Here is a 26,525-nt window from a genome sequence, read left to right as displayed (position 1 = left end):
AAGTTGGGCACATGCTAACCAACGAAAGACCGAGGAGAGACAAAGTTGAACCGCCGACGTATCCAAATTGTCCTTGGGCCAGGTGAACAAAATTTGGGTATCGTCGGCGTAGGCCATAATTTTAGCCCCTAGCTGTTCTGCCAAATAAACCAAAGGGGTCAGGTAGATATTAAAAAGCAGGGGGCTCAAAGTAGACCCCTGGGGAACCCCAGTGGAAAGTTTCTTTGGAGAAGAAGCAAATGGGGGCATCCAGACTTGTTGCGTCCTGTTATCTAAAAAAGACGTCAACCAGTCGAGTGCCTTGCCAGTAATGCCAATGGAGTCTAATCTAGTAAGAAGAAGGGAGTGGGGCACCGTGTCGAAGGCGGCAGAGAGGTCTAATAAAATCAGAACCGCTCTGCCACCTCCGTCCAGGCACTCCCGAATGGCCTCCGACATTTCAACTAAGGCTGTTTCAGTGCTAAACGCAGCCCTAAATCCAGATTGGGCTGGGTGAAGTGCCTGAGATGTTTCAACAAAGTTGTCCAACTGTTTGAAGGCGATCTTCTCGCAAACGTTTGCTAAGGCTGGCAGTAATGATATTGGCCGATAGTTGGACGGCTCAGCGGGATCCAACCCAGTCTTTTTCAAAAGTGGCAGCAGTTTAGCTTGTTTCCAACAAAGCGGAACAGTGGCAGAAAGAAAAGAAAGATCAATAATCTGGGTGACCTCATTAACAACTATTTCCACTATCCCCCCAAGGACTCTAGCAGGGCAAGGGTCCGAAGGAGACCCTGACTTCAGGGCCGCAAGGACAGCAGAAATATCCGACTCAGTGGAAGGGCAAAATTAGCAAATTGTTCGCCTGGCTTCGGCATGGTAGAGGGAGGAGATGCAGGGTGGGACCGGAAGCCGTCGCAGACGGCAAGCAGGTCATCCTGGATTTTGGCAATTTTGTCAACAAAGAACGTAGAGAGCTCTTCACACCATTGCTCAGATAAACGCAACGCTGGTTGTGCAGCACATGGTGATAGGAAGCTCTTTACTATTGAAAAAATGTCCTTACTGTTATTATTTGCTTTGTTGATTCGCACTGCATAATAGCTGCTTTTAGCAGATCTAATGGCCGCATAATAGTTTTTTTGTGCCGTCCGCAAAACTTTCTTAGCCTCGGGCATGTAGGCTTGTCTCCACACCCGTTCAAGTTTTTTACATCCCAATTTCAGTTCTCGAAGAGTGTGTGAGAACCAGGGTTTGGAGGAAGTAGATCGCATCCTGCGAATGCAACCGTTGTTGATGGACGCGGCGGCCCCGTGTTCCACCCAAGCATTAAAAGTACTGACCGCCGCTTCCATCTCCAAAGGTAATAGTGGACGGGTTAAAGATAAAAGGTCAGTCAAGGTGTCTAGATTGATCCTCTGTGAGTGAGCTAGTGGAGAACCACTCTCAGAGATGGCATCCAAAGACCAGGAGAACCTGATCAGCTTGTGGTCCGACCAGGTTACATTCTCAGGCAGAGCCATGACAATGTCAAAGTTAGAACATACCAGATCTAAAAGATGTCCCCCCACATGAGTGGGTGCACCAACCCACTGTTTGAGGTGGGCCAGAGAGAGGGCTTCGCCTAAGCGGATAGCCTACGCGGAGTCCAAGATATCAACATGAATGTTAAAATCCCCCAGAAGGAGATACCTTGAATATCTTAGAGCCCGCGGAGTTATAACCTCTTCCAGCGTCCCCACAAAGTTCCCAACGTACCCTGGAGGACGGTACACCAAAATGCCGCCTACTGTAAAATGTGAATTAAATGCAAGGGCAAAATGGAGCACCTCTGCGTCCGCCAGCTGGTCCTGGGGCTCGCAGGAAAAAGCCCATTGATCCCTATAAACCACGGCGACGCCGCCCCCTCTACCAAGTGGATGATCCACCCTCGAGATTTTAAAGCCCTGAGGAATAGCAAGCTCCACCACCATAGTAAGCCCTGCTTCATGAGTCACATCTCAGAAAGTTGATTTACTGCCTGGCTTCCGTCTCCTGCTTCAGTGCGAGGCACCGCAGGCAGCCTGGGACAGATAGCCCAGACTTAAACCCATCGATTTGTTTAGAGATACAATTGTATTGCTAAATAAATTGATCTATTTTATCATTGTACATGAATGTGAAGGAATTTCAGGGGGGGGCACAGCCCCGGAGCCCGAATGGAGAATCTGCCCCTGCACCACTATGCCCCCCACAAAAAGTAAACAGAGATAACGGTCCACACATATTTATTATTGGCCAAACACTATACATCTAAGAATGACAGCCTTGTTTTTTCAATGTATTGAACTGACGTAAAGTGGAACCTTATCTGCACCTCTGCCTAATTCTTGCTGCTTCTGCCACAGAATATGAGGTACAGTAATTGTCGGGTTCACCTGGGCAAGGAGAGAGAGTGAGGGTGTAGACTAGAGCATTAAAACGCAACTAGGGATGCGACGCTATATTAGTGGACCTAATTTCATTGTGTAGTATTTCGTTTCGTTAAAAGTACAGTTTCTACAAAAAGACAAGCACTGGGCTGCATGTTAAATTATTGTCTGTGGATAAAGAACCTCACCCAGCATAGTTGTCAAGTTTCCCATGTCCATGTATGATGTGCTGCTCCAGTCCAAGTTTATTTCTTTGAATTGTGTGTTTTTTAGTCCTGTTTCATAATGCAATATTCAAGACTGCAAGACCCAGGATTCATAGAAAAAACCTGGATTGGAGCAGCACATCATATGGACCTGAGAAACTTGGCTGGATCGACTTGACACCAGTTGTGGTCCTGTCTGCCAGTGTCACGCTGAACAGGGAGGGTGTGGCAGTTATCAATATGCTAATTTGTGGGTTTAAATTTTAAAATAACCTACCACTTTTTGAGCACAGAATCTTTTGTAGTAGTCAAGCCTTTGCGTCCACTGCTGCCTCTCCACACTCCTTCATGGACACCAAAAAATACTAATGTTCCATTTCAGCGTATTAAACTAACTTAAAAAACATTGTGATGCGGTGTAAGCCGTACACGTGTGCGAAATGAGAGTCAAAGCTTCCAGTAGAGGGGTCATTGGAAATATGAAAAAATCTTGCATTACTGCCCCACGAGGTGGCTGAATTGAGGATTAATGCGGGCGGGATTCGGTAGTACGTGGTTGGTGCGAGTTCAACTTTTTTTTAATTTAGATTATTCGGGAATGCGCCTGGAAAAGATGTAGCTCGAGTTGGGTGGGGCAGTTGTTGATCTGTTTTTCCCGCTCCTCGAAGGCTGTACCATCGGGCGCCGCGTGGGGATACTCTTCTTCAGTCAGTCTGCTTTTACTTTCACATCCGCCAGGCTCCCGCGGCCGCCGGACGACCTGAACTTGCTGCAGGCCCGACAGGAGCGGTGATAAGGTACGTGGTGTTTACCTGTGCTGCTCCAGTGTGTTTTTAAATGTAAATGACATAGTCAGACCGGATAGACTGGCGACTCCGTGAGATCGTCACTCCAGGGAATGGGCGAGCTGCCGCAGGGCCTTTCGAATCCGCGTGGCCTTCTTCATTTGCTAAATACTTTCTCGAAACTTCCACGGTTATTGTTTAGAGCAGTTTCTCGAATTGTTTTTAAAACGAATTGATGATTGTGGGTTTTATTTACAAAAGTGCTGATTCCTTCGTTCGGTTCTTGTGTAGGAGGGTTTATGGCTGGGTTTGCCATATAGTCCAGTTGATTCGACGGAATCAACTGAAGATTGCAGCCGATTGGGTACATTATACAAGATGAGTCCCCACGTACATCGTGTCCCATTACAAATATTTTGTTTCGAAAGGACTTATGGTCCCTTATTGCTGCATATAATATGAACAATTTACTCGTTTCTTTTTAGTTAAATGATTTTTCTTTCCCTGGGGTGTTTGTAGCGGTTTTATAATTAATAAATATGTGGAACTTTCCACAATCCTGGTGGTGTTGTGGCTCATCCATACTCCTGTGTTGTAATTATGTTTGATAAGAGTGAGCGCAAAAAAAATAAGGAGCAGAAAGCATTTAGTTATCAAATTGAAGTGAAATTGTTGAGATACTAGAAGCTTCGTGATGCGAAGGACCACTTATTCCAGTTCTAGATTTCATTTTTAACATCATCATCATCAATAAAACTTTGTTCGGCACCAGTATGGCCTTTTAAAAGTGCATTTACACAAAAAGTTACTCAGAAATACAGTACGATTACATAGTAATAAAAAGAACAGGGCTACTTTACATATACACTTTTAAAACGTTCCTTAGCCCTTATGTGTTTTTAGTGCATCACGATAAAACCTATTATCAGCAAATACCTTCATAAAAGTGAATATTATACAAAATCAATACTAGGTTAAAAAGGATCATCATGTAAGTTTACAAACATTTCTTCCTTCAGGACAGAAAAACCCAGCCCATTTCTACGGCTCCTCTAAATTTTTTCTTCTGCGTACAGCCCCTGCGAGAAAACCTGCAACCCCATCACATATCAGGGGTGATGACAGCATTTGCAGATCTATCGGGGCAGGTCTTACTGGTGCAAAATAGCAATTTTTAAGAGGTGAGATATATTTTGACTGTAAATCACTATAAAAACCACAGAAAAACATAAAGTGCAACAAATCGTGGTCCGAAAAATCATCACAGGAACAAGGATTTAGGGTCCCTGGCTTAGAGAAACCCTTGGGAACTGGGAGACACCAATGAATACAATTAAACCTAAATCTGATTAAAAGAAAGCGATGATGAAATTTTTTTTTTTGATAGTCACATTTTTTATTAATTTCGAGAAACCAGCAAGAGAGAACAATACCAGCATTGTACACAGTAATCCGTGCAGAGCAAAAAAGTAGCAATAGAGCACCAACTTATGAGTTGATCGGCAAGGAGAATACATCTCAGTATCCACCTGGTCCTTGGTTGTTTTGGGAGAGTATCAATCTTGTATCACCCGACCCATTTACCCCACATTCTGCGAAACTTTTTCGGGCATCCCCTAGAGCCTCGTACAGGGTCGTTCTTGTTCTGCGCACCACTCTACCCCACTGTGCCAGGGCGCCAAGGTGGGCGCAGCTGAGTTCAGCCAGTTGGCTGCAATGTCCCTTTTAGCCACTATCAGTGCTGTGTTCAGAAAGAGTTTTTCAGCCCTGGAACCATCCAACCCCTTGGTGATACCCAGGAGCAAATTCGTTGGGTTATGGGGAGCCTTTCATCCCAGAACCTCAGTAAGCTCTCCCGTCACTGACTCCCAGTAGTGCGCAATTACGAGCAGAGCCATACCATGTGATTGAAATCGGCTTGTGAGTTGCTGCAGCGGATACAGGTGAATTGGGCCGAAGCCCAGCTCGGTGGAGGCGCAGCGGCGTGAGATAAGCAGCATGGAGGTAATCTACCTGAACCAGGCGAAGCCGTGCCGAGGCTGTGACTGTTTTGGGAGCCATTAATGCGTCTCTCCAGTTGGCGTCATCCAAGGACCTGAGCCATCCCTCCCATTTGTCCCTGAGTCGGAATAGTGTGTTGGGAGTGTTGTTAGTAAGGGAGCGATAGATATAGATCCTCCCCCCCCCCCTCCCCAAATTGACGGTCATGATCTGTGCTACAGGCGGGCTATATTCTGGCCGAGAGGTGCCTTCTGAGATATGAGAATTGAGGCTGTGGCGCAGCTGCAGGTACCAATTAAACTGTGAGGTGTGAAGGCAGTATCTGGTCTGAAAATCTTGGAAGGTGATTATGTGGTTCCCACTCCATACATCCCCCAGTTGTTAAATCCCAATGAGATCCCATGCCCTAAAAACAGAGAGGTCGGTGACCTCCTGGAGGTGAGTGTCCCTCCACAATGGGGTACATTGGGTCAGTTTACCTGACCAGCCGATATGGCACAGAGAAGCCTGCCAGGCCAAAGGCACCCCACGTGTAACCTCAGGCATAGTTTAGGAAATGGTGTTCCCATACAGCATCCCCTGAATGTTGTGTAGGCACTGGGTGTGCAGTCCCAGGCGGTATGCCGGGCCGGACCATCCCCCCATTAAACCAGTCATGCAAAGTGAGGAGCTGTGTATCTAGGTAGTAGAGAGGTATAGATTCATCATCCCCAGACCTCCATCAAAGGGCGGAATCCGGCACTGGGCGAGGGCCAACCGAGGCCTTCGACCTCCCCATAAGAACTTGATAGCCAAGCTGTCCATCTCGCAGAACCATGCGCGGGAGAAGGAGAGGTTTGAATTCTGGAGCATGTAAAGGAATCTGGGCAGAAAAGAGCTATTCTGCCCATGGGTTTCAATGGCAGAGTCTGCCATTTGAGGAGGTCAGCACAAACCTTTTTCACCAGTGGGGTGACATTGAGTGACCAGGTGAGGTCGGGGAGGAGGGCGACCCAGATCCCCAGGTATTTAAAGGAGTGACACCGGAGAGGTATCGACTGCCAGTCAAAGCACTCCCTCGAAAGGTGAAGGGGGACCAGAACAGATTTAGTCGAATTTAAGCGCAGGCCGGATTTTTGTTCAAAAAGGCTCAGGGCCTGGAGACACTGGGGTTCCGATTGGGCTGGATCTGCTAAAAATAGCTGAACATCGTCTGCGTAAAGGGCGATCTTGTCCTCCTCTAAGCCCGGCCACCGCCATCCCATGATGAGTACGTCCGCTCTAACTAGCCTGGCAAAGAGTTCCATCGCCAATGCGGAGGAGGGGCGAGAGGAGACATCCCTGCCTCTTCTGACGGCAAAGGGGTAGGACAGGGCTCCATTGACTAGTACCAGAGCCCGCAGCTTACAGTATAATGTCTTGACCAGGCTGCGGAATGCGGACCGAACCCCATTTCAGTCAACACCGCCTCTAGATATCGCCAGCCCACCAAATCAAATGCTTTCTCGAAATCCACAAGAAGAAGGGATAAGTATGGGGTCAGCTGTTGCCGGTTTGCTAAAGCCAGGTGGAGGCGTCTAAGGCAGTGTCTAGTTCCCCGGAGGGGCATGAATCCGCAGTGTTCGGGGTGAACCAGCTTGGCCAGGTACGGTCACATGCGATTAGTCTGGAGAGAAGCAAATATTTTAAGCTCCAAATTTATAAGAGAGATGGGGCGGTAGTCAGGACAATGCTACGAAGGAGGTTGAGACTTGGCGATCACCACGATGGTGGCTGTGCCCGTCTTGGGGCGGAATGAGCCGCGATCAACCGCCTCCTGATATACTTCTAGGAGGTGGGGAACCAGCGTGTCTCGGTAGAACTCCTGTGGGAGTCCATCTGGCCCTGGCGTCTTACCGGCAGCCATGCGCGATATGGCATCGTTGATCTCTGGAGTGACCAGGGCGTCAGGTGCCTCAGCCTCTGATTAGCTGAGTCGCCGAAGAGGGAACCGTTCGCGCCGATGGAGCTCCGGGAGTGAGAGACTGGGAGGCCTTGCAGAGTAAAGGTTGGCGTAGTATGTGGCAAAACACTGGGCCACTGCCACTGGGGTTCGCTGGGTCACTGTTCAAATCAAACACCTCGGGAATGATACGATTGGCCAGATGGTGGAGGAGTTTCCCATTCTTATCTCCCCATCTGTACACTCGGGCCACAGAGGACCTCCACAACAACTTAGCGGCCTCCAGGGAGGCTTGCTTAATCTCATCCCTTAGGAACGATAGCCTCCTATCTTGGGCTGCAGTTCTCTCCTCCGGAGGGTGGGTCTCGAGTAGTACAGCCTGGGCCTCCAGGAGCGCGAGTCGGGAGTCCTGCTTCACACGCTGGAGTTTAAGCTGGTCTTTGGCGAATACCCTAATAGTGGCCTTACCAGCCTCCCATAGGGTGCCAGGAGAAGGAAACGAGCCCTGGTTGGTGATGAAGTACTGGCGAAGCTCGTCTCCCACTTGGTCTCTAAATGTCTTGTCCTGGAGAAACCAGGCGTCTAACCGCCAGATCAGGCGCGAGGAGTCAGGGAGGTTACCTAGCCAGATCGCCACTGGACAGTGGTCCGATAAACCCCTGGGGAGGATGGCGATATCTCGAATTGCTCGGCAGTCCAGGGCTGGCATGAAAAGGTAGTCTATTCGGGCATGCATGTGATGGGATGCCGATGTGTGGGTGTAAAATCTAGTCGTCGGGTGCCAAAGTCTCCAAAGCATCCCCAAGGCCTTGAGCGGCGGCCCAGCTCATTAGGAGATTAAAGTGCATTATGCTAGAGGTTGAGGCTTGCAGTGTCAAGGTCAGGATCCATAACCGCATTGAAGTCACCCCCAATGATGGTCATCCCTTGGGGCAAAGCAGCACCCAGGGTGGTGAGACGCTGAAGTGTGGAGGTCAGCAGGGAGGGGGGAGAGTATACATTGAGCAGGTTCAGAGGTCGGTCCCCAAGGCTCCCCTCCCAGATGATGAAGCAGCCCTGAGGATCATGAGTCACCCATCGCACCACGTATGGTAGGGCACGCCGCACCAGGACGGCCATCCCTCTCGAGCCACGAGTAAAACTGGAGTGAGAGACTCCGCCATAGCCGTATCGTGCCAGAAAAGGACAGTGATTGCCTACTAGGTGGGTGTCTTGGAGCAGCAGGATGTCTACGGCGTGGCGCTGGGCATATTGAAGGACCGCTGTGCGCTTGACCTTATCTAGTAAGCCATTAACATTCCAGGACATTATTTGGAGCAATGCCGCCCGGCATACTTGTCAGACATAAAGAGAGTGGACAGACAATCGGTCTTCTAGTGTGGGTAGTAGGTGTGGATGAAGCAGTGCATTTGTACGAGGTAGTGGGTGAATACTACAGTGCTGGATTTCAATGCGCTTGCTCTGCTGCTGGAAAGGAATGTTAGTGCGTTAAACAGAGAAAACAACCAAAGAACTGGGACAATGGTTTCCCCCCTCTCATTCCCTCCCCCTATCCTTCAGGAACGGAAGCATCTGTTGCCCTAACTAGGAAACACAAAGAAGACCAAACTAAAACGCTTGGGAATGGAGAATCGTGGAGGACTCCTCCTTATAGCAGGATGTTCAATGGCAATGTCCATCGGGAAGTAGAGCACTGTAAGTTGAGGTGCAGCCTCAAGAGTGCAGAACTGGTCGCAGCAAGAAGGTCCTGGCAGGCTCAGGAAGGCCCTGTGGGGAGAATCGGGCTATGGGAGAGGTCTGTTTCCGCCAGATCCAACAGTGATGGGTGGGACGAGGCGTTCCCAGGGTCCGAATGGCCTGAAGAGCCAGCCCTCCGCCTAGCACGGGGCTCTCCCGGGGGCGCTCTGGATGTTGGATGACAAGAGGGACCCAAAATCCTAACAGGCTTGTTTCTGTCCCCGTCTCCTGCGAGAGAGGTGACGCTGTGGTTGAGGGGCAGGCATGCAGCGGCGGGAACCTCTGGCATCACCAGGGGTCGATGGACTGTGAGTGTTGAGCCGCGTGGGGTGTTAATCTGTTACCCATTCCCAGGCCTCCTCAGGGGAATCAAAGAAGAGGGTCTTGTTCTGAAACATGGGTGGGCCGGGAAGAGGAGCCTATATTGGAGGTTGAGGGCGCGCATCTTTTGCTTAACCTCCCCAAACGAGCGATGTTGGCCTAGAACCTCTTAAGTGTAGTCCGGGAAAACCATGATTGTTTGACTCTCCTATTGGAGGCGGTCGCTGCTTGCGGGCTTTGGCCAGAATGGAGTCCCGGTCCCTGAAGTTAAGGATCCGCAGGATTATCGGTCTTTGGGGTGCACCTGGTGGTGGCTTGGGTGCAAGAGAACGATGCACGCGCTCCACCGCGAACCACTGGGAGAGGGAACCTTCAGGCAGCCATGAGCGCAGCCAGTGCTCGGTGAAGTCAGCCGCCCGGCCCTGTTCCGCTCCCTCATGAAACGCCACCAGGGGGAGGTTGTTTCGTCGGGACCTGTTTTCGACATCTTCGGCCCGTCGATGGAGCTCTTGGGTATGCGTCTGGAGGCGAGCAACTTGGTCCTTGAGTTGGTGGACATTATCCTCTACGGTGGATAAGCGGGTTTCTGCCTCCTTAATCCGGGACGTAGCATTGTGGAGGTCTTGCTGGATAAGGGTCATATCGACCCGGACTTCCGCAATCTTGACCTCCACCGAGGATTGCAAGGTGTGTATAGCTTGAAGGATAGTGGTCAATTCTGTAGCGTAGGGGTTGTCTGTATCCGACGTTCCTCCGGTCGCTCCAGGGTCCGTAGTTGTGAATCTGTCCATTTTGGTCTGCGTGGCTGGGGTTTTGGGGCCCCGATCTCTACCCATGGTGTGCACTGAGCAGGGCGGGAGAGCCAAGCGGCCCTCAGGCAGTTCGGTGGGGGGGGAAGAGAGAAGGAGAAAGGAAGGATGCAGAGAGAGGGGATATTGGCTACCTGTCCCCTCGCCGCCCGATCGATGGCCGAGATTCGCCCCGAACCCTTCGGCCCTCCTGCGAGAATCCGAGAGAGGAGATCCCTGGATTAGGCCAGAGCAGGATGAAGGGCAATGTTGGCAGCCAGAGGAGAGGTAGGTCTAAACCCCCTCGCCGGCGATGGCCGAATCCCTGCATGAGGCGCCTTTCAGTCACAGAACACAATCGCACACTCTCCAACCCACAGTAGCCACAGGGGAAGGGGCGAATCACAAGCCCTTGCCACCGTCCAAGTTAGCAGTCCATAGTGCCAAGTCCTCAGACTCCACGCCAGCAAGGGATGCAGCGACTTCCACTCCCTTCTCCGGCAGCGCCCCACCAGCAGTACAGGAGCCAGGTCCTTGATGGATACAGCAGGGTCCCTGGAATGGAGGGCCAGTGATCCGCCAGTAGGGCCACAGGAGCCAGGCAGAGACGGGGGGTGTGTGGAGTGGGTCCTCCCTCAGGACGTCGTTCGGCTCGCAACCTGCTCCACTCCCTCTCCAGGCGGTCCCCACGCCAGAGGCGGGTCCGAGGCCCTCAGGTCAGCGGCTTGTGCTCAATTATTGGGTCCAGCGGGGACCAAATCAGCACCACAGGCCAGGACAGGTAAGCAGGAATGGTGGAGGGGCCCAGAACCCTGCGCTGCACGACCCAGCAGCCGATTCCACCCTCCCAGCAGGCAGCTCAGAGCATACGGGGGGGGGGGGGGAACGCACCTCTCTGCGTAGTCCCCCCTACTGCTAGTGCACTCACCGGGTCTCCAGGCCTGTGCACATCGGGTGTCGGACGGCCTCTCTTAGAAGATGGGGGAACCACAGGTCGCCGGTTGCAGCTGGATCTTAACTGTCAGCAGATGTTTTCCCCGCTGCCCGAAATGGCGGCCGCCACACGGGAGCCAACGGACCAGACTCTACCGTCTCAGGCCGCCTCCGCTCGCACTCAGGCCACGCACCATTCAGGCCGGGCCTCACGTCAGGGGCTAGGCGGGAAAGCCCCGGCAACAGGCCGCCAAGGCAGGGTCAGGGTCACCTGGGAGAGGGGGGCCTCAGGCCGGCGTCAGGTGGTGGCTGGGCAGCAGCTCGATCTTACGAGGCCTACGGTGCCTTAGCTCTCTAGGCCACTCCTGCAATCACAGCCACAGGGATAGGGATCTGGGCTGCACCCTCCGGGGAGTGCGTGTGCCACGATTCAGGGCACGTAGACTGCCATCTTGCAGGCGAGAGCACCTCGATGGCGCCTTTCTCGGAATCGCAGGGCCACGGGGCTTTCTGCAGCTGGAAATCAATGTTCGCCAATGCGGTGAGGAAATGGCACTGAGCTGCAAGGCTTGGATGAGACGCAAGGACGGGCGGATCTTGGGCGGATGACAGAGGGGTCCAGGAGCACTCTTTGAGTGCGACCGCCATCTTGACGTGCCAAGTCACGCCGATGCAAATTATTAATAAAAAAACAAAAGGGTTCATCTAAAATCCCAGGGCTTATTATCATATAATGTCTATTTAAGTTCACTATTTTCCCTTTCCTGCCTTCTTCTGGTTAAAAATTGTCTTTTAATGTCTTTCACCTCTCAAAGGTGTACTGTCTAGGGTGATTAAAAAGCTCAGGGCACCCTAATTCCGTGACCTGTTGTGAGACGTAACCCCAACCAGGGAATGTCTGTAGCTCTGTCTAATTTCATACAGTCTTCTAATATAATTTGATTTAGGCAGGGTATGGGTCTAGATCATATTTTTAGCCACCATATTATGGTGGCCACTGCTATGCAAGCTGAACTATCACCCTTCTTTAATTCTTCATGCACCATAAAAGCAGGGGTACTCAGAGGGACAGCTAGAAGTTTCCTTAGATATTTATTTTTGGCCTCTTGCAACTCATTGACCTCCTTGTAGCCCCAGACTTCACTACCATACATTGTCATAGGGACGCATTTCTCGTTGAAAACCTTCAATAATGGTAATAAGGGTTTGCTCCCTAGTCTCCTGGCAAAATCCTGTGTTGCTACCGCTGCTCTTGCTAGGGTATTTTTCTTGAGTGTTCACTGGGCCACCCAAGACACTTATTCGTCAAAAAGAACACCCAAACGCGAAAAAGAGCTGCCCTACTCCATGCTATTTCCGGCCAGGCTCCGTGTAGTTGCTGACAAAAAAGTCTGGTTCTTTGACTCCCCTGAGGTGGCTAGGGATTGGCTTGAGGGCTGGCATACCGTGGACAGGAATCGGAGGAACCACAGACACAATACGGATCACCGTGCGGACAGCCGGACAGGGTCGCAAACTTCAGGAAGAGGAGGGCCGGGAAGGTCCCCAACTCAGGACCTCGTGGAAGCAGATGGAAGTGAACGCTTGGAATAAGACAATGGTGCAACGCTGTCTCTTCATTCAGGAACTACTGTTTTGTAGCTGCAATTGGACGCTGGCCTGATTTGTCCCGCAAGTGAGCAGTGATGCCGCCTGCCGGGGGAGACACTCTCCCCCCTACAAGCAAGTACTCTGGTTTGGGGAAGGGATAAGCACTCTGCTAAGTTGGGGAGGCGGGCAGTTGGAAATCCGTTAGGCAGGGAGGGGGGGTTGTTTTGAAGTTGATTGGAACACACATGTATGGTCAAGAACTGAACCTCAACACTCACGTGATGTAACGGAACATTGGTTGAATCGAGGGTGTAGGGGCTGCACTATCAGAATGCGGGTTGAACATTTTTGAGACTTTTGTAGCCGTAAATGGCGGATAACCCTTCTATTGTGCTGGGGGACGTAGACCCGAATTCCCGGGGTTCCCCCTTAAGACTAATGACATGGAATGTATGAGGGCTAGGGGATAAGATCAAACGGGGACTAGTGTTGACCACACTGAAAAGACAGAAGCCCAATATAGTGATGCTGCAAGAGACCCATTTAACGGGAGGGGCGACCAAGGCCATGGATAGGAAAGGGTACAAAATGCTAGTACACTCGGAATTCACGTCCGGATCGAGGAGAACCGGTATACTAATACAGAAATGCTCACAGTTTATTCCACTACAGACTAAGACCGATGATCAAGGTTGCTTTGCCACAGTGCAGGGGCAATGAGAGGGTAGACTCCTTAATCTAGTGTCGGTATACATTCCCCCTGCGCTCCACTCGGTGCAGCTCCCGAAATTAGCTGATTTTTTACTGGCCCTTCCCGAGGGAGAGGTGATTTTAGGGGGGGATTTCAACGCCATTGTGGACGCTCAGCTAGACAGATTCCCAGCGGGCGGCCCCACCGGGGGATCTTCCCACTTCCAGCGCTTCCTGTCTGCCATGGGTCTCATCGACATATGGAGGCGTTCCCACCCCCAGTCCCAGCAGTTTACTTTCCACTCCGCAGTGCACGGAAGCCTTTCGAGAATAGACCATTTCCTGACCCTCGGTAACAGCACCCAACACATAGACACCGTAGACATTCACCCCAGGGGCATCTCTGACCACTCCCCGATTACTTTGACGATATCCACCCATGAGAAGGTGCGTAGGCGAATATTCCCTATACACGCTACATACTTAAAGATCCCCAGGGTCCGTAAGGCTCTTAAGACAGTGACAGCACAATATTTCGCTGAGAATGTGAATTCGGTGAGTTCGTCAGAGGTACTGTGGGAGGCGTACAAGGCGGTGCTTAGGGGGCAAGCAATAACCTCGATCACGGGTCACAAGAAAGATAAAGCCCTGGAACTCACTAATTTAGAACTTACTTTACAGGAACTGACGACAGCACACGAAAGGCAGCCCACGTCAGGTACAGCACATGCACTTACCATCCAACAACAACTCTACACGGACCATCTGAGAGCTCAAGTGAAAGGCCACATCTCTGACACACAGAATAGGGTCTATGAGATAGGGGATAAGGTGGGTAAAATGCTGGCCTGGCTAGACAAGTGGGAGGGTGGCTCCAGGGGCATTCAGCAGGTGAGGAACAGTCAGGGGAGACCCACGCGAGCCCCGAACTCATAGTTGAGGCGCTGGCGACCCACTTCGAGGGGGTATACACCCCTGAGCGGGATGTAACAACCAAAATGGCCAGAGAGGCATTGGAACGGATTGAGGTTCGGACGCTCTCTGCAGAGGCTACGGCGGACATGGAGGCTGATATCACGGCGGAGGAGATACAGCTGGCGATTAACGCATTGAACCCGGGCAAGGCACTTGGCCCAAATGGCATACCTATTGAATGGTATCAGGCGAAATCCGAAATACTGAGCACCCATCTTTTAGCTATGTATGAAGAATGTCTAGAGAAGGGAATACTTCCGCCAGACCAAAGACTGGCCACTATAGTAGCAATCCCCAAACCGGGGAAACCGCCGGAGGACTGCTCCTCTTACCGCCCCATCTCGCTGCTTAATGCGGAAGTTAAGATCCTCGCCAAACTCTTGGCGACCAGACTTGTGCCGCATCTGCCCGATCTTATACACCCAGATCAGTCCGGGTTCATGCCGCGCAGAAACACGGCGCTAAATCTGCGCCGGTTGCATGGGGTGCTGGCACGGGCAGAGGTGATCACGTCACCGGCAGTTATACTGACCCTTGACGCCAGGATGGCCTTTGACCTGGTAGAGTGGAATTACCTGTTTGAGGTCCTGTCTCGTTTGGGGTTCGGCCCCAAGATTATAGCTTGGATGAGATTATTATTCACTGACCCGGTCACCCAAGTGGTGGCCAATGGCCATATCTTGCGCACATTTCCTCTGGGGAGGGGCACTCGTCAGGGGTGTCCACTCTCACCGCTGTTGTTCGCAATTTCATTGGAACCACTGGCCACCCTGATACGAACCATGCCACTGTTGAAGGGGATCAGCTGGGCGGAGGGCTGGGAGGACCGGCTATCCCTTTACGCGGATGACATGCTGGTATATCTAACGGATCCGGAACGGGGGGTGCCGGCCCTTCTACAACTTTGTGACAGCCACAGGAAAATTTCTGGCTACACAATCAACTGGACCAAATCAGAGATGTTTGTCCTGAGGGGCCTGACTCCAGCGCTGAGTATAGACTGCCCTCTGAAGATCGCAGGTTCCTCCTTCAAATATTTAGGCATCCATGTCACTAGGGACCCAGTGGAATTTATGGACAAGAATTTGGGGCCCCACATTGAGCGACTAAAGCAGGATGTTAAATTCTGGGCGGGGCTACCCCTCACATTGCTGGGGAGAGCTGCTTTGTATAAAATGATGTCCTTGCCCCGCTTTCTGTATGTACTCGAAAATACCCCATATCCTGTGAACCCTAAATTCTTTCAGAGGGTGGCGGCGCTGGTGTTGAATCTACTGTGGGGCAATCTCCCTCCACGTATCGCGCAAGCCAAACTGAACAGAGGTTGGTATGACGGAGGAATAGCGCTCCCCAACTTGAAAATGTATTATTGGGCGGCGCAGTTAAAGCCTATCAACTGCTGGATACACACTCCACAGTCCGGGCCTGCATTTCAGGCAGACAGGGCGCAACTAGGCACGAACAGTCTACTGGCCCCACTATATGACCGTACTAAAGCGAATAAACTGGAGGGACCTACCAGACTAACCGCGGCGCTGTGGCATACGGCAACCGCAGCGTTGGGCTGGAAGGGGAAAGTAACGAAACTCACGCCACTGTGGGACTCAAAAGCCTTTGGCAATATGCGAAACAGCAGAGGCTTCTCTCACTGGGACACGATAGGAATATCCACGGTTGGGGATCTTTGGGAGAGGGGCGCGGTAGTTACTTTTGACAGATTGGGAGAGCTATACAACCTGGGAGAGAGGGAACTATACAGATACATTCAGATCAGACACGCACTGCTAGCGGTCATTCCCCCTGACAGTGAGTTGCCGGAGGCATCCCCACTTGAAGACCGGCTTCTCACTGAATACATGGTTGAGAGGGCGACCTCCCTTATATACCGTAAATTACTCAACAACTTACCGGATCCACTAGCTAGGCTAAAGGAGCAATGGGAGGGGGACGCCGGGGAGATGGATGAACATGAGTGGAATGAGGCGATAGCATCTCCTAAAGAAGTGGGTATCTCGGCACGACTGAGACTAGTGCAACTAAAAGTCCTGCATAGAGTTTACTATACTAGAACCATGCTCCATCGCATACACAGAACACAACATCCTTTCTGCCTTCGTGGATGCGGAGAAGAGGGCACATTTTTTCACACTACATGGGACTGCCCCCGTATCCAGGAGTTTTGGCGACAAATAATGCGGACGATATCACAAGCGTTAGAGATTTCGCTGTTGCCCGATCCGAGGCGGTGTCTCCTGAACATATGGGAGGGGACTGACGTCTCTAGACATGATCAAACCTGGTTCACAGTGGGCTTAATGGTGGCCAAACGAGACATCGCACAGAAATGGGGCGCAGCCGATGCACCTACGACGACACAATGGGGTCTTAACATGGACAGGGTCATGGTGACGGAGCGAGGAGTATACTCCAACAGGGCATGCCCGGGGAAATGGAACAAGATTTGGTCCAAGTGGAACATATACAGAGGGGAGATTTGTGATCCCTTAACAGAGGAGGAGCAGGACGAGTCTGAAGATGATGAGGAGGCGGGCTAGAGGGCCACTTGGTGCCCACCGGGGGGGGTTAACAGATTTTAGATTGCATCGGAACACTCCGGACCTGCCCTGGGCGTCAGAGTAATGGCGTTACCATAGGAACGATACCCGGAAGGTCCCGCACACACCTGATAATAGGTTGGGGGATGGATGGAGGTTTACGAAAGGGAATGATTACAGGGGGAGAACGTCCCTACGCAGCAATGGCATCTAATAACCAATAATGAACGACCATTATGTGCTTCTTTAAGTTTTATTGTTATGTTCTTGTTTTTGCAAAAAAGAAAAAAACAAAAACCTCACTGATTAATGAACAATGGAATAACTGTGCCTTTTCTCTGTGGCGGTGATAAAGTAATGTAGGAACAGTGACAACAGGATATGCATTGGATATTACCGCATGCTGACGATGTTAATGTGATGGCAGCCAGCCCGGACGGGTTGTAGGCCACTAGCTGTGTAAATTGGAAGGTGCAATAAAGGTTTAAAAAAAAAAAAGAACACCCAAGTATGGAAAGTTTGCAACATTAGTCAATTCCCCACCTTTACATATAAGTGATCGTTTTTCACGCTTTATATTACCAGATGACATTATGCGGTATTTTGAAAAACTGATAGAAAGGTCGAGAGTGACCATTAAATCAATAAAAGTATTAACAAGACTTTTCAGCCCTATTGGTATCCTGGCAAGTAAAACTGCATTGTCGGCATATAAGTGGGCAGGGATGGCTTTTGCGCCTATTCTAGGAGTATCCTTGCAGGCGTTGGATAGGATAGCCCCCAGATTATTAATATAGTGTGAAAAAAACTGGAGCCAAAATACACCCCTGCCTCCATCCCCTCTTGACCTTCCATGATTTAGTTAAAGAGCCATTTTCATTTTACATCGCAGAGTCAGTTAAATTAAGTTAACACCAATGCAGGAAGGCCACCAATTCAGCATCCATGCCTATTTCTAACAATAAGGGCCATAGTTTGGACCTGTTTACTCTATTGAAAGCGGACATTAGTCCATGAATGCCATGAACATATGACCTTTTTTGGCAAAAGTTTATTTGCTGATCATCATAAGTAAATTCATGCATTGGTCCACTTTTCCCATGCCTTTTCTAAAAACCAAATTTCAAATCCGACAACACATTGCTTGCTTCTAACCAATTGCTTAGGCGGTCTAAAATTACCTTTCCCATTAATTTGGCTGCTGAGTCTAATAGGGAGATTGGACGGTAGCATGCAGGATCGTCCCTGGCACCCTTTTCGTAAATAGGTCAAGTCACCGCCATAGACCAAGAGTGAGGTGGGCCAACCCTTGTAGCAGCATTAAAAACCCTCGTTGGGATCTTTGCTCAAGTCCCAGTGTTTGACTAATAAAGATCCACAGGTACTCCATCGGGCTGGGCTTTCTGGGCTGAACCGGCCACAATCGCTTTCTGGACTTAGTCCTCCCTTAAACATAGCAAGAGCCACTCAGTGCTGGGTTTCCAGGGTGTGTAATTTTGTACTGTAACCACCTCAGTGTACATCTGCTCAAAATGGCTGATCCATCTGTCGGCGGGAATAACACACTCTATTCTAGACAGAGATCTATTCTTAAACAAGCATTGGCATAGCCAGCAGATCTCACCTTTGGGATCTTATAAGTGTTTAGCCATGCAGCACACAAGCTGCAAGGTTACAAACATCAGAAAGTACACTCGGCAGCCGGTCACATTTCATGTATCAGCGGCAGGACCAGAATAATTCCACCCTGCATGCCCTTTGAGAAGGATTAAGCAAGAGCATTAACAGAGATGTGGTGGGTGCGAAGCAGACATGGAAGGCAGCAAGGCAGTGTTGGACGGGTTGAAAGGTGGGTGGATAGGCGTGGGTCAGTATTGGGTGGGTGGATGGGCGTGGGTCATTATTGGACAGGTTGAAGGATGGGTGGGTGTGGGTCAGTGTTGGATGGGTTCAAGAGTGGGTGGATGAGCGTGGGTCAGTGTTGGATGGGTTGAAGGGTGGGTGGATGGGCGTGGTCAGTGCTGGATGGGTTGAAGGGTGGGTGGATGTGGTCAGTGCTGGATGGGTTCACGGGTGGATGGGCGTGGTCAGTGCTGGATGGGTTTAATCATGCAACAGGCCATGCTTGGTGTTGGGTGTAGGTCAGAAGGCCATGGGCGGCAAGGCTGGGCGGGTTCAATGCTTCTCATGCTTGACTGTCCCTGGCGCTGCAGGTACTGACCTGGGCTCCTTGATGAATTGGCATGGTTTGATGCAGAAGGTTTTTGGTTAGTTTTGCTTGAAATCGATAAGACTGGCGAAGGCAGGTGCTGTTTCATGGGCAGGGTTCAGTATTGAGGTGCAAGGGACAGCGATCTAATGGCTCTAAGCAGCAGGCGACACCACGCTATATGAACACAACAAGACAGTCCTTCCAAGCCAAGCAGTCCTCCAACTGTAGTACATGTGGCTCCTTGAGGTAATGACTTCTCACGGGTAGACAAACTGAGCCCCTCCCCCTCCTATACCGCACTGCCCCTTCTGCTGCCACCAAAGGCTCACAGACGCAAACGGCACCTACGTCTTCCTCGGTCTCTTAAATACTTCAAGAGTGCTCAGCAGGTTCATGTGCATACTGCGGAGACCTGCCGGTACCCTTCAGATCACAGTGGAAATCCAAGCACGGTAGGTTAGCGATCAGTCAGCCTTCTACAGTGCTTGTCTGCGGTGGAAAGGGTGATCCCACGCTTCCGGGGCACATCTTGATTGCTGCCTACCCGCCCCCCTTGAACCACTAAGTATCGGCAGAGATGCACCTCCTGCAGAACCTGCAACTGAAACTGGCAGCTCGTGCCATAATGGGTTACGTGCAGACAGACATTCGTGTCCTCGCGCAGGCATGCGTAGCACATTCTGGTACTTGTAGTCTTGCTGCACAGTAAATCTGCAAATACTATAACCCAAGCTCTGCTCACTCCGCAAAGAACATTCGTTTAAATCAAATACTGTACAATTTCTGAGGTTGTTAGTAAAAGACCTCAGTTTATTTAAGTTTGCTGCTTGACCGCTCGCAGTTGTCGACTATCACTGCACCCATACATCTCAAAACAATGTGTCAGCTTGAATAACAGCCGTCAAGAAAATGAAAGCCAAGCCAGCGCGAGCAGGCACATATAAACAAACGCACGCGCCAAAAAAAGTAACTCCAACAACACGTTGGCAGGCAACCGAGCATGTTCCAGTACCTTGAATAACAGCCTGCAAGAAAATGTAGAAAGTGAAAGTATTTGAAAACCAGCAGCTGCAAAAGTGAATGCGACCACCATCAGTTTCCAATTACCCAGGATTCCTTAATGTATTCCCTACCCATGTTCTCATATTTACTGGCCTGTCTTTGCTCTAGGCAATATTGAAATTGAAAGGTAGTGACTGGTAGAGTTATGTACCCATGAATGAGCCATTCTGTAGATGGTGATTCTTCTACCGTAAATGGTAATCTATCCAGTTTCTCAATACAAAGCATTGTATATTTTGCTCTCCTTTGTGCCATTTCCATCTGTTTATCGGTTAGATTGTATTCGCGAAAACAGACATACTGTTTATAAAACGCCACGGCACATAGCCTGCATGCAAAGATTGCAGCGTCCAGCTTAGCAACATAATAGAACGTAACTGAGATTGCCCGTGTTGTAATAAGGCTAAATCTTGTTCCAGTATGTCTATAGCAGAAGATACAATGTTGCCTAATTGTAACAACCGGATTCTCTGACCAAGCTGACTACCAACCGTAGTTGACCCTGTCGACACGTAACGACACTCTTCTCAGGCCACTATTTACAAGATATCTAGAATACTCACCTGAGCAGGTGGAAAGAAGCTATTTACAGCCTATACAGTCAAAGATACCACTAACACCTAATGGACTCCATATCTTATCCTATAATTACCTCATCTTATATTCTTTAACGTCTCACGAGGATATCTTTAACGTCTCCCGACGATATCTTTAACGTCACCCGACGATATCTTTAACGTCTCCCGAGGATATCTTTAACGTCTCCCGACGATATCTTTAACATCTCCAGCGTATATCTTTAACGTCTCCCGACGATATCTTTAACGTCACCCGACGATATCTTTAACGTCACCTGACGATATCTTTAACGTCACCCGACGATATCTTTAACGTCACCCGACGATATCTTTAACGTCTCCCGACGATATACACTAATGGGGATTCACCTTTAAAAGTTATTTCCCAAATGAAGTTCACACTCTCCCCCCATCATCAGTTACCTTTTCAGAAGGGCATATCCCATCCTTCTGTTTGTCAGCACCTGGTTAAAAGGAAAGGTCAATCTCATTCATAAAAACAACATTCAAAGATATTGATCATTAAATCTTTATTCTACAATTGAGCATGACAGAATGAGCAAAAGAAACATGAGTTAAGTTAGTCGCTACCTATAACCTAAAAGGGGGGTAAAAATGAATGATTAGATATATTCTACACCAAGCTCAGAACGCCTCACCTTAGACGTGTGTCTTTCCATTTCAGCAGTGGAGCTGATCCCTCTCTCTCTCTTGCTTTGTCTTCAATATGCTCGGGACTCTGCTCTCCCTCTATGGCTCACGAATACACGTCTGCACCGCTACGCCTCATCTACGCTGCCATGGTTCCGAAATACCCGAACCCTCTTCTGGACTCAGTCTCTACCACTCCTGTATGATGTCACTACAGGATCCTTAGTCACTTTCCTTTTTCGTTTCAGGATTTCAATTAGCTGATGGTATCAGTCTCTCTGCACCAGCCTTTGGACCAACTTCTTCTGTCTACTCCACACATTACTTTCTCCCTTCTCACTTCTCGCTCCTTGATAATATAGAGCTCACTTTCTCTATGGAAAATTCCGGTATTAGGCCGACTCCCACCAAATTCCTGTACCAGTCCCCGGCTCCCTTCGCCTTCCACAGTGGACACCTGCGTATTGCGTCTAGCGCCGGGGAGACAAACACATTCCTTTGATAAGTGATGTAAATAATTAATTTACTCTCTTAATTTCTATGCAGGTAAGTACTTAATCAATAATAACTCAATCGGAATGAAGGAAAACAGAGTCCGTGGTGTAAGAGTTTCTAAGGGTTTTATTCCTCATAAAGGAATCAGGATATCATGTTCTGACCACCACACAGGGTGTCAGAAGGGATAGATGAGCGCGCCATCGTTTATTGACAATACATAGCTTATATACTTGATTTACATCATAATGTTCAATGTAAGAGGCGTAACAGCTGAGAGAAGACAAGATAACAGTATACACGTGGTGCTAGTACATCATCAAGAGGCGTAAACTAGGCGTAACTAGGCGTGTGTGCTAGAAACGTCACTGATAGGTGACGCAAGTGGGTGGCACCAAGGGGTGGTGCTAACAGAATGTTGCAATGTCAGCAGAAATCGGAAGCTTGGATGCGCGCGCAGCTGCATGACGTGTGATAGACGGGGTGCAGGGGACTTGACATTTACACTGGCGGAAAGAGACAGAAGTCTGGCATGTCAGATCAACTTGTGCTTCTATCATATCTGATATCTGATGTTTAGGAACTAAGCTATCTGGGCAGAAAGGTCTCTAGAGCAGAAGCTATTCTATACTTGCTGTGAGTGCGTGTATAAGCGCCTGAATGTCTGAGGAGAAGCGTGGGGCATGGGGCCTTCCATGGAAGCATGGCAACAGAGGCTATGAATTACTTGCATAAAGACAGGTTGGCCCTTTAGCCCTGTAGCTGAGGAAGGATGTTTACTGAAGCTAGCAAGCCGGAATGTATCTTCGGGGAGGAAAACAGATAACTCGAAGGTTATAGTCAATCTTGGCAGGCAGCAGGCTGAGCTGAGCACGGAGGGCCGCGCTAGAAGTAAGTCAGAGTTCACGGGTACGGGGGCTGCTTGGGCAGAGGCCCTCGCAGTCAGAAGCCAGAAAAGAGGCTCGGTGGCAGAGATTCAGGGCCTACTTTCAGCCAGGCTGAAAAACGTAGGAGTACACTTCAAAAAGACGTTGGCATAGCATACTTAGGAACGGACCATCAAACCCATTCATGGTGGGTCTGAAAGAGGACAAGTTAACGTTGGACGCAAATGTATTTGCGTCTTCATAGCTGGTACAGGAGGGAAGTTACATGCACTTTTAACTCGTACATGGAGTCGGTGGGGTACTCGCTAGGGAACACAACATGACCATAAAATTTATATTACCTCATTCCCTCCTTGTTCCCTACGGACCCTTCATGATATATCGATCCTCATAAATCGATCAGTTTGTTCTTGTAACATTATATGTTCGTCTTTCTTTCTTTGACTGTTCGAGAGGCAACTGGAATGCTCAATGCAGGATGTGGCACACAGTCCACATATCGCTGGCCCACACTGCAGGCACAGGCAACAACTGAATACTATAACAAGGCCAATGCCTAGGAAGGATAAGATCTTCCATCCCCAAGCTGTTAACGTAGTCCAGAACCAACCGGACCAAGTCCAGGTGCCTGGATTCTGATGTATCTGATTTGCAATTTTATGTAAACGGGTGATAGCTTGATAGACAGATGGTGCGTTTTGTGGAATGAAAACACAGCAGCTTGACCCGATGACCTTACAAGCTCCACCTCTATCTGCCAAGATGACGTCAATCACAAGACGATTTTGAAGGACAACAGTCCGTATAGCAGACTGCTCCTCTGTTAAGTTACCTAGAGCGGAGGCAGTTTCATTCACTACTGCTTCGAGTGTTCTCGTTAATCTGCGTATTAATTTACTGTTTTGGACAGGTCCTAGGAAGAAAAAGAATCCTTTATTGAAATCAGTGTACTGTTCCCATGCCGTTTCTGTGTAGTCGACAAGGGGAATATCTCTTTTGGGTCTATTCGGTGCTAGATTCGTATTTCTATGGTAATCAGGAGGAGCTAGGAAAACAGGTGGCAGAAGGAATGCAATGTAACAGGTACCATCCCAATCTGGGGGCAAACGTATGTATGCGGTATGACCACAAACAAAGTAGGAATGACTGGTAGCTTTAAAGGACGATTTACCATGGTCACTGAACTCGACCACAGTAGTGCATTTACTATGACCTACGTGTACTGAACCTTTCTTGCTAACACATAATTCACCTGTGACTGGTAGTACTAACATATGGGGCAGAACTGGAGCAGTTTCAGATTCAACAGTGAGGATCATAAGGCTAATCGTGTAATTACCTAATCCATATACTTCATTTTCTAGATCAGTTCCTATTCGAGTGGGAAGTCCTTCTTTATCAGGATAACAGACGTTGAGCAGGACTAAGTTCAAGTTTCCCCAAACCCAGCCCCCATCGAAAACAGCAATATCAGGATCTAAAGAATTAATTATTTTAAACCATGCTCCACAGGAGCCATTGTGAGTGAATGGGTACGGAAAGAGGGGCAGAGCTCCCTTGTAATTCTGGTAGGGAGGGAGTCGGCCACATATCCAACAGTCTGTAGCATTATTTGTCTGATGGGAATGGTGTAACATACTAATGAATGTATTGTTGCGCAGCGCAAGTCTGTAAGAGAGTTCATGTGCAGGAAGTTCACTAAAAGAGTGTTCAGCAGAGACATTGTAAGCAGATTGTTCACGCCTGAAAATAGGCCAGTACATAGGAAGCAGAATGCTGGCAATAATAATTAGAATACTCAGAATAAACATGATTATTAGTGTCACTATGCAGTGACTACGAAGTGATTTGCAATATGTTCTTCTCTTTTCCTCTCTCTCTCTAACTCGATCTAGGGGATACATGTCAGAAACTATTTAACCGATTCACCTAAGGGAGGACTTAAACAATTAAACTGTCTGACTTGCTAGATCGAAGCTTCATTCGGTAAAGTTCTTGAGGAGTCTTTTCTCTTTTAGGCACAGTAACGTCTTGTGCTTCAACACAGTCTTTGGTGGGGGTGGACGAGTCAGAGTCCTGTTTCAGTCCGTTTTTTAGTTCATTGCATAGCTTGATGTGACTCGTGTGGACCCACCCCTTTCTCCCCTCGATTTTCACGGCGGTCCTGGTGGTAAGCAGAACGGTCTTTGGAGACTTCCAGCGGGGCTCCAGCGGACTTTTCCGGTCGAAATTCCGGACGACTACCAGGTCACCTGGGCGGACCTCATTCGCCTTTACATCGGTGTTGTCAGGGAAGGCTGCGGCAACCTGTGAACGACATGATTGGAGTGCAGACATCAAGGAGGCAAGGTAATCTGTCAACATGTTACAATCAATATCAGTGATCTTTTTCGGAACGGGCGTCCCCCACATATTCGGCGGTCTGCCAAAGACCACTTCGTACGGGGATAGCCCTGATCTCGAGTGGGCGACCATCCTCATGTAGAATAGTGCCACGGGCAGGGCGACTATCCAGTCGACCCCTTTTTCCTGACAGATCTTGGCAAGACGGATTTTTAGTGTCTGATTATGCCTTTCTACAAGGCCAGCTGCTTCGGGATGTCGGACACAGTGGAACCTCCACTGATATCCTAGCAAGAGGGAAACTTGTCTCATCAACTCGGACGAGAACGGCTGTCCGTTATCTGAGTACACGACACGGGGCAAACCGTACCGTGGGAAGAATTCACGAACCAACTGTCTGGCAGTGGTCGGAGCAGTGTAGTCTGGGACTGGGTATGCTTCGGTCCAGCGGGACAGAGCACAAACAATTACAAGGACATACTTAAATCCTCTACAGCTATTCATCTGGATATAATCCATCTGGAGGACTTCAAAAGGGTGATCGGGAGGATGAAATCCACCTTGCTCAACAGGGACGCTTTTACCTGGATTGAACTGACAACAGATCATGCAAGTACGCACTTTCTGTTTTGCTGCTGCTCGTAAGTGTTTGTTGTACCAGAGATTCTGTAAACTGTCTAACATGGCTTTCTCTCCAAGATGGGCAGGACTATGTGCTGTATTTATCATGACTTGAACCATTGAGTCGGGGAGAAACCATATGGATTTTCCCTTCGTTACCCAACCTTGATCTGTCTGAATCCCTCCTAGTTCAGTCCATTTCTTTATCTCCTCTGGGGTAGCATGTGTCTGGATATCAATTACATCTAGGGCGGGATCTCTAACTGCCATACACTGGGTCTGAACTATTGTCTTTGTCACATCAGTAGTCTGGGTGTGAGTCAATGCTGTATGTTTTGCTGTCTGGTCTGCCAGGTCGTTACCCTGGGAAACAGAATCTGTGACTTTAGTATGTGCCTTACACTTCATGACTGATATGCCCGAGGGCAAATGTATTGCTTCTAACAGTGCTTGAATGAGGGGGCCATGTTGTATCTTGGCCCCATGAGAAGTCAGAAAACCTCGTTCTTGCCAGAGGACTCCGAAGTCGTGTACAACTCCGAAGGCATAGCGGGAATCTGTGTATATGTTAACATTTCTGTTCTTGGCTAGAATACAGGCTCGAGTCAGAGCGATGAGCTCTGCTGCTTGAGCAGACAGGGTGTCAATACGATGTGTTTCTTTAATTTCAGTTTCAGTGGTCACGGCGTACGCGGCCACTAATTCTCCTGTACTTGTTCTCATGCATGAACCATCCACATAAAGTGTCAGGTCTGGATTTGTCAATGGGACATCTGTTAAGTCT

General features: G+C 49.3%; 1 protein-coding gene across 2 annotated transcripts in view; it reads left to right on the top strand.

The window, feature by feature from the left end:
* The first annotated feature begins 3,281 nt into the window (after nucleotides 1-3,281).
* The window catches only part of LOC147662935 (interferon-induced very large GTPase 1-like), a 398,632-nt gene continuing 375,388 nt past the window's right edge, over nucleotides 3,282-26,525 (top strand). For both annotated transcript variants that reach the window (XM_086950786.1, XM_086950785.1), the window contains exon 1: nucleotides 3,282-3,393. The gene's annotated coding sequence lies outside the window, so the exon portion shown is untranslated. The remainder of the gene's footprint in view (nucleotides 3,394-26,525) is intronic.

Source organism: Lissotriton vulgaris, unplaced genomic scaffold (assembly GCF_964263255.1).
Source record: "Lissotriton vulgaris unplaced genomic scaffold, aLisVul1.2 SCAFFOLD_801, whole genome shotgun sequence".
NCBI lineage: Eukaryota > Metazoa > Chordata > Amphibia > Caudata > Salamandridae > Lissotriton > Lissotriton vulgaris.
Note: the sequence above shows the minus strand (reverse complement) of the source record. Positions and strands in the feature narration are given on the sequence as shown.